Source organism: Centropristis striata, chromosome 9 (genome assembly GCF_030273125.1).
Source record: "Centropristis striata isolate RG_2023a ecotype Rhode Island chromosome 9, C.striata_1.0, whole genome shotgun sequence".
Taxonomy (NCBI): domain Eukaryota; kingdom Metazoa; phylum Chordata; class Actinopteri; order Perciformes; family Serranidae; genus Centropristis; species Centropristis striata.
The window spans coordinates 7,664,979-7,673,679 of NC_081525.1; positions in this window are offsets into that span (position 1 = coordinate 7,664,979).

Below are 8,701 nucleotides of genomic sequence, written 5' to 3' on the forward strand. Positions count from 1 at the left end.
CACTTTACAATAACATCTAAGTTATGTTTATAGATGGTTAATAAACCAAATAAACCATTTACAAAGTACTACAATTAAGTCTACATATTTAATCTTTATAGATGCTTTACAACCATTTTCTTAAAGCTATATAAATCATTTGGAAATTATTAACAAATGCTTAAAATAGTGTTTAATGTTATGAGAGCAACTATGAACCGTTAATAAACATTATTAATTAGCATTTAATTGTTTGTTAATGGTAAAGTAATTATTAACTTACATTAATAAACAAACTATTTACCATTTATAAATGATGGGTATTGTAAAGTGTTACCGTTATTTTTCAAAGCCACAAATTAAAATTAAAGAGTGCTGTGCCTTTGACATACATTTTATATTATATATATTTTTTTACAATATTAAAAAAGTCTTTGAGATTCAAACAACTTGACACAACAGTGAAGTTGGCTACCAGGGAAAGCTCTTTATGTGGCACTCTACTGGAAGTTGTGGTGTTCAAGAAAAGTTTCCATTCATAGTTTTTGAGTTATGCGATACTTTAAAAAAGAAGGAAGACTATACGGAACCACGAGCAATGCTTTAATTTGTCACAAGACCTTCAGGAGGCCATATTGAAACCATATTTTCAGACTTTTCCAAAGGAAACAGCGTTGCCATTTTGCACCACAAAAAATCGCTCAAAACGCCATTTCCTGGCACTTTTCCATCTGGAAAAAATATATTCATTTATAGGTGAGTAAACCTTCATTTTTAGTATCATACGCTTAGACTGTTCAAGACAATCATTTCAATGAGCCATTGGTTACATTGGCAACATTCAGATGAGAAAAGTTCCTTTTATAATGTTTTTTAATTTAAAATGTTATGTATTGTACCCTGTTGAAGCAACTGAATCTTTTACACATGTTTATTAAACAAATTATGTTAAAATTCATTTTAAAAACTTTTTTTTCCACTTGTGCAGCATCATGGTTCAATGTTGCCTACCCCAAAAACTTAAAAAAAAAAAAAACAATTCTTCAGATTATGTTTATTTAGTCTATTTTAAGACAAAAAAACACTCCAAACATTTTTTTCCTAACTGGCAACAAAATGCATACCATAGAGGGTTAACAGTGTTTGTGTAATAACTCCCACCAGGGGAGACTACGTTTTGGCACTGCAAATTTAGAGTAAATGATTGCTTGACTTCAAATGTATAACCTGTTTCTACAGTAAATGTGTGCACAGGGTCACGTTAGAATAAAAACTGCAGTCGTCATTTAAAAAGCTTACAACATGAGCTCCAAGATGAACCCAAGTCAGTGGAAGTGAAGGCCAGTCTGATGCAGGATCTCCACATATTGACTTTCCAAAAGTTCATCTATGTTTCTCTGGAGGTGGACAAACATTTGTGTCACTCAAAATTCCACTAATGTTTAACATTTTGAATGAGGTTACATTGTATTTTGCTGTTCTTTTTTATTTGTGAGATTAGTCACAGAGGGCGTAGGAGTGAAGAAGGCTACTGTACTGACTTCTAGGGCATTGACACAGAACATAGCTGGAAAACAGGCAGTTATTATGATATGCTTATTTCAAAGTGAAATGTAACAAAATGCATTTACTTTCAAACTGTACCAAAAAAACAATTCTGAGGAATAAGTCTTTGGTACTTTGAGTATTTCTATTGAAGTGTTTCTTACACTTCAACGACACAGAGAGAAATACATTTTTACTTCATAGTCATTCAACAGTTAAAAATGTACAATCTGTTATTTACTAATAAAAGAAATAAGCAGTCACAAAAGGAAGAAAAGAGAAAAGCTGCTTGATTTTTTCCCTTCCCCCTTCCCTTCCTTCCTCTTCTCCTTTCCCTTCATCCTCCTTTCTTCCACCTTCCTTAAAAAAGAAGAAGAAGAAGAAAAAAAGACAATCAAACATACTGAACAAAACAAAACAAAAATAGCAGCAGCATAGCACGTGGCACCACTCATTACTCTAACTTATATAAATGAATCATCCTGTTTTTAAGTACTTTCTAAAAAGTTAATGGTATTGCATGTTTTTAAGTCATTCTCCAATTTGTTCCATAAATTAACAGCTGTTACCGTAGTGCATTGTAATTTGGTGTTGGTTCTGGTTTTTAACTTTATAAATATACTCACCCCTCTGAAATTGTATTGTGAATTGTATTGTGCATAAACTGTGATGTTTTGAAATGCACCAGTTCTTTGAATTTGAGTTCATTTAAAGTAATAAATAATTGATTAGTTGGATGCTTATAATCGACTTTGTTTATAAGTCGCATTGCTTTTTTTTAAAGTAGAAAAACATGTACTTACATGAACTAACATTAGGGTTTTAAAATTGCGCGCTGACACTGATAAGCTCAGCCTAAAAAACTGAGTATAGACAAAATAAACTCCCTTGATTCATTTAACAACATGGACTTTAGTTTTTGCCCCAAAAGCAGTCAAAATATTAGAATAACAAGCTGCCATTTGCTCATTTTTTATCGATCAACAGTCTTTCTTTGGTGACAAACAGAGCAGTGGGGCACGTGGGCTGGCAAAGTTTTCCTCTGATGTGACATGTACTAAGGACACGTCCTCATTAACTATCTGCTTTAAAAGGGCAAAGGTCATTATGACAAAGTATGCCAAGTACATAAAGATGAGGTTGAAAATCAGCCATGTTTGTCTTTCAGTTCTTAGGAACAGTGTGCCTGTCTCAGGGATTGACTTGAGCGTACACCGTCTTAAATAAGACACAAGGTGGTGCTACAGTATATATATATCAGCATCAGACCAACAACTTACACTTGGTGGAGTTCAAACATAGAGGGACTTTGTATGTTTTAACAAGTATGAGGTGATGCTACAGTGGAAAATGAGGAGTCAGGAACTGGTCTGTCTACCTGTCTATCTATATGATGTAAAGCCTCTCAACCTTCACCATATATCAGGGATGGGCAACCTAAATTTGGAGGCGGCCACAATTTTTCATCGACGCTACCACTGGGCCACATATAGGACCGTGCACTTAACCAGATATGATGAAACTGCAATTTTAAATATGTTTACAGTGCAGTAACTTAACATATTTCATGCTCAAATGCATGTATAACAGTAGGCTATAAATAGGAATACAAAAGGTTTGAAGCAATTAAAAAATAACCTCTGCGACAGCAGACCAACATTAATTGCAAGAAGTAATTTTTTTTTTTTTTTTTTTTTTTTTAACAATATTTTTATTAGTTTTCAAGTTTTACAATAAAATTCAAACAAACAAAAGTAAATGATAACAAACATAAAGAATGCAGAGCAGAACCCAAACCTTCATACACACACCCATTCACACCAGGTAGATTTGCATGAAATTATATAGGCCTATGTATACATACAAGCACACATACACATGTATGCATTGCACACGTATGCATATCTAAACAACATGTACATACATATATTCTTATAAACACAACCATATACATACTTATACATACATGTAAACATATACACATAATAATAATAAAGATAATTTAAATTTTATGACCCTATTTTCCAGATGCTATAATGTTCAGATATGGTTTACACTGCACTTTTAAGATTTCATGCTCAAATGCATGTAGTTGTACTGAGGGCCACATCAAGTGAGGGTGCGGGCCTTATGTGGCCCCCGGGCCTCCAGTTGCCCATCCCTGCCATATATGAAACTGTATTGCTGCATTTACCTCAGTTATCACGTGTAAGCTTTCACAGATCTCTAACGTCACCAATCACTTGATTCATCACAGTGATTCATGTTGGAGGGCTGTAACCAGTGAGGGAGAATAACAATGAGTTCAGTGGGAGAAGAGGAACAGCAGAGGTGATCTTGCAGAGCCTCGTGACTGAGAAACAGTCTTTCATCTGACCTTCAGGTCTCTCTGCTCTCTGGGGAGTATGTCAAGACCAGCACAGTGGGCCTCAGACCTGGCCTGTTCGGCCCACTTCTTGTGGTTTATGGTGTGATGCAATAGGTGAGGCAATTTTCCATAGAGGACAAAAGAATAACATAACCTTTTGACTCATCATCATTTCCTCTCCTTCTCACTGCCTGGTTGCTCAATACATGTTTGAACTCCTACTTTTAAAAATCTTTTGACTTGTCCAAAAATGTAAATGAGGAGACATAACTCTCATTGTAAAAACCTTATGTAACACATTTTACATATCTGTAAAGAGTTGCTCTCCCGTTTCCTCAGCAAATATTGATTTGTGATATGATAACTCAGAGCAAGAAAGCATTTAAACACAAATTAAGTGACATCAGCTCAACTATGTAGGTAATGACACGTGATGAGGTGACCTGTTTAACCCTCTGGAGTCCATCTATTTATTGAAAATACACATGTTTTATTTACAGTAATAACTTTATTTTTATATGATATGTAGACAAGCTGAGGAAGCCAGTTGACAGACTGAAAGATGGTAAACAGAGACAGAAATAAATACATAGGAAGTTGACAAATTTGAACCAAAATCTCCTGGACTTCAGAGGTTTAAAGACAAGGTGGAGTGGAATAATAACAATCCACTATGTTTTTATATCTAACATTGTGAAGAACACTATTTATATGACTTAATAGGAAATGCTGAGGAAATGTTTAATTTTTTATGTGGTCAGTTTAACACATGCTGATAGGCTGATTTCACCAGTTTAATATACCCTGCCACTGATAACACTATTTACAGCATTTTTATTATGCTCCTCACCTGGAACAAACTACCTGTAGATCTGAGGTCTGCCCAAACGCTCAGCTCCTTTAAATCAGGACTAAAAACACTATTGTTTACTGCAGCGTCCTCTTAACTTTAACACTTATCTGCTCTACTCTACTGCCCTTACTTTTTAACTACGCATTGTTTGACATGTGCTTTTTATTATTTTATCTATTTTCTTATCCTACTGTATCTTATTTTATCTTATATTTTTATTTCTATTTCCCTGTTTTAATTGACTGTTTTTACTGTTTTCAATTGTGTCTTGCTGTTTTAATGTGTATGTAAAGCACTTTGAATTAGCTTGTGCTGAATTGTGCTATACAAATAAACTTCCCTTGCCTTGCCTTGCCTTGCCTTGCCTTACTGCTGCCTGCTAATGTTTATGAATAGACACCCGTCCACCATTTATACTGTTCATGAGAAAAAGACATGGGTAATATGGGGTTCAGGTGGGTTTATCTTCAATAAACTGAGCTGTACATTAAAGATTACAGTTACTGTAGTTTCCCATCGCTGCTCTGTGCCGCTGACTTGACCTCTGGGATCAAGTGTTTACTGTGCTGGTGGGACACTCCTCCCTAAAGGACATACAGAACAGTTCAGTGAGTGCTCTATATGCAAGGCACACACACACACACACACACACACACTATCTATCTATAATTATATAGAAAAAATTATAATTATTAATAACGGTCATATCCCGTGGCTATTCCATGGATATTTTTTCCTATTGGTTTGTTCCAAGTCAGGTGACCTTCAAGGTCCCGGCGGTCAGAACAAAAAACATGGCGGACAGTTTTCTCATTTTTAGTGAAAAAAATCAATACTTTGAGAAATATATGTTTTATTTTCTAAATATTCACTCAGTGAATGTACATAATCACTTTGTATGTTGGAATAGCCACGGGATATGACTGTCATTAACTTGCATTGTAGCAAAATCCGTGTCAGTTTCACGGAAATTTGAGTGATTCCGTGGCTATTCCACGGATTTTGAGTTAAGCAAATCCGTGGCTATTTCACGGATTCCTGTGAGACCATGTTGCCTTAAATAATCAAATGAGACTGAAACTTACTAAACATGCCTAAACTTCTGGCAGCTACGCAGGGAACTGATTGATTACAAAGTGCACCATGAGTTGATGTCCACCACTGATATATTGCACTGGACAGCAGAAAAGGTCAGACAGGTTGTCTACTGATATTTAACATGTTGTACTCTGACACATAATAAGCAGAGGTCCACTTATCTTCCTGTCATATGAGATCCAGACATTTGTTATTGTACAGAACATCCTCCAGCACAACATCTGTGGCCTGTCTTTACCACTCAGTCACATTATGGCACCCAAATACACTTACAGGCCGCATGCAGGCTCTAAATGTTTGCCTCCTGAGGGGCCCGTGGTCAGACTGTATTACTGCATGTTTGTATGACATAACCACAGATGTATTGATATTTATAGAAAGATGGTGTGTGTTTATGTCTGCATATGGTACATGTTACAGCAGTGACTTTTTTTATGGACGGTTAAGTGGAGGCCAAGCCGAGTGGTGATTCTCACCAGCGGAGCGTGTTTTATGCAAAATAATAAATAAAACAAAAATAGTAATACAATCATGATGTGATGGACAGTTGTTCTGGGAGCACTTTAGTTTTAAACTGCCTGGTAATTTTAGCATTTCAATTACTGTTAAAATGTGTTGTGGTGAAAGCACTATATAGGGACAACAAATGTGAGAGGCGTCCAGCCCACAGGGGCCATATTCAGCGCTGAAGTGAGGCTTTGTTCACACACATTTTTACTTTTTTTTTTTTTTTTTCTTTCATTTTAAGTGCAGGCCCTCTGAATTTCAACAGCTCCTCTGCCTTCTGAATAATGACAGAGATGAATTCTTTTATTTACAAAACCAGGCTAAGGGAAACGTCACAAAGTGAGGAAGAAAGTTAAACTTTTTTAAAAATTGATGCCTTTTTTCTGCTGACCTATTTCGCCACTAACAAAAGGTGGTTGTAAAATGTTTTCAATCATCTGAGTCTAGTAAATGTCATTTTTAAAAAAGCTGACAGAGCTGTGAGCAGCCGGAACACGTCAGTGGCTCAGTGGCCGGTATACATCTTTATTAAAGCACCAAGCCAAAGAAGGTAAAGTGTCTCCTTGTGTGCATTTATCTGTCAGCATCACATCGTTTATCACACGATCAGAAAGGTTCACTTAAAGCTAGGTGTTAAGGACAGGACAAAACACTCAGCGGAGCAGTTAATCTCCCTCTATAGCCACACAAACACACAAAAATAGAACAAGTACATAAACATGACATGGAGCGAAGCATGCACACAAACGCACACCATCATCGTGCTGTCACCACATGAGATCAAAGATTTGAAAGCGGCCACCCAACAGCTGATGTTCTGATAGGTATCTGGACCCAAAAGCTGTTCCGCACGTAGCCTCCTCACAGCTCATTATGGACCGTCATGACTCCTCTCACTCACAGGCTCTAAAAACAATCACAGCAGCAGCCCTTCCCTCTCTCTGTACAAGTACCATGCGTTCTGTGCTATGGGTCATTTAGCACAAGTCTACTTGTTTGTTTGGGTTAGATATGCTAACCGCCACAGCTGAGGGAGCATAATGATCGGTCTTTACGGTAATCCCCGAGCAACCTTTATTATTGGAGCCAGTCAGGATTTCAACTGTCATGTTGGACTAAAACACTCAAAGTTACCAGCTGTTCTAGACCATGTCTGCATTGGGAGAGGTTGTGGTGGTGGTATGTGCATGGTGTGAGAGTGAATCTCACTTGTGTAGAATGATCGAGGGAAGTCTTTCTCTATTTTACTCGACTTCAGTGTTTTACTGTAATTTCTACAAACATTTTTTACAGTGTACACTGTAAAAAAAATCTGTTTAATTTACGGTAAAATACCGGCAGCTGTGGTTGCCAGAACTTCACTGTAAAAATTACAGTGAGTGAATTTTCTATTCTAAATTTAAATGTAAATATCAGCAAAAACTGTAATTTAGACTGAGTATTCCTGTTATTTTTAGGGTAATTGTTTCATTCATTCACACATCATGGTATTTCTCCATAAATTTTGCATGAAAATGTTATATTTTTACAGCAAAACTGTGTGTTTCTTCCACTTTATGGCAGAAAAAAGTAAAAGTTTTGTGCTATTTTTTTTTATTTGATTTTGATTAATTAAAGTGTCTAATATGGTGATATACAATTTTTTATTTTACGCCCTATTTCTGATGTATTTGACAGTGTTTTACTGTTATTTCTACAAACATTTTTTACAGTGTACCGTTAATCACGTTAACGCTATTGACCTAACTTGACTCAAAGAAGTTTTGAGAGTTCAGATTACGAGTTTGCTATCAATTCAATGTAAAATGGCCCAGAGGAGACTGGTCTGCCCTCAAACACGCCAATATAGGGCGTCTGCTATGGGGGAAAAAAAACCATACTGTGTAGTATTGCAATATTTTAGCGTGGCAATAATATATCAATTCATGGCCACCAAGTATCGATATTTATTGTTCCGACGGGCTGTCAGTATTTCCACCTTTTTTTTGTTGTTGTTCTCGGGAGGCCATAGCGGGCTCACTTTTAGGAATATAGTGGAGATACTGGTATCATTTGAAACTACAAGATCTAAGGAATCTATATGCATGTACCATGTGTGTCAAGATATCATGTCGGTAAGTTGTTGAAATAATGCTGCAAAGTTAGACTATTTTTTGATGTTTCATGGTGATTTTCATGGTGATTTTCATGGTCTTTACATACATGGCTGCCTCCCAATTCAGAACGCGCAAAGAAAAATACGTAAACCATTACTTAATTTGCAAACAATCGGTGAACTTTCACCCAGGAGAACGGGGTTTGTGTCCCATGTGAAAATAAAAGTAAACTACTTTTTAACCAGTTTTGAATGT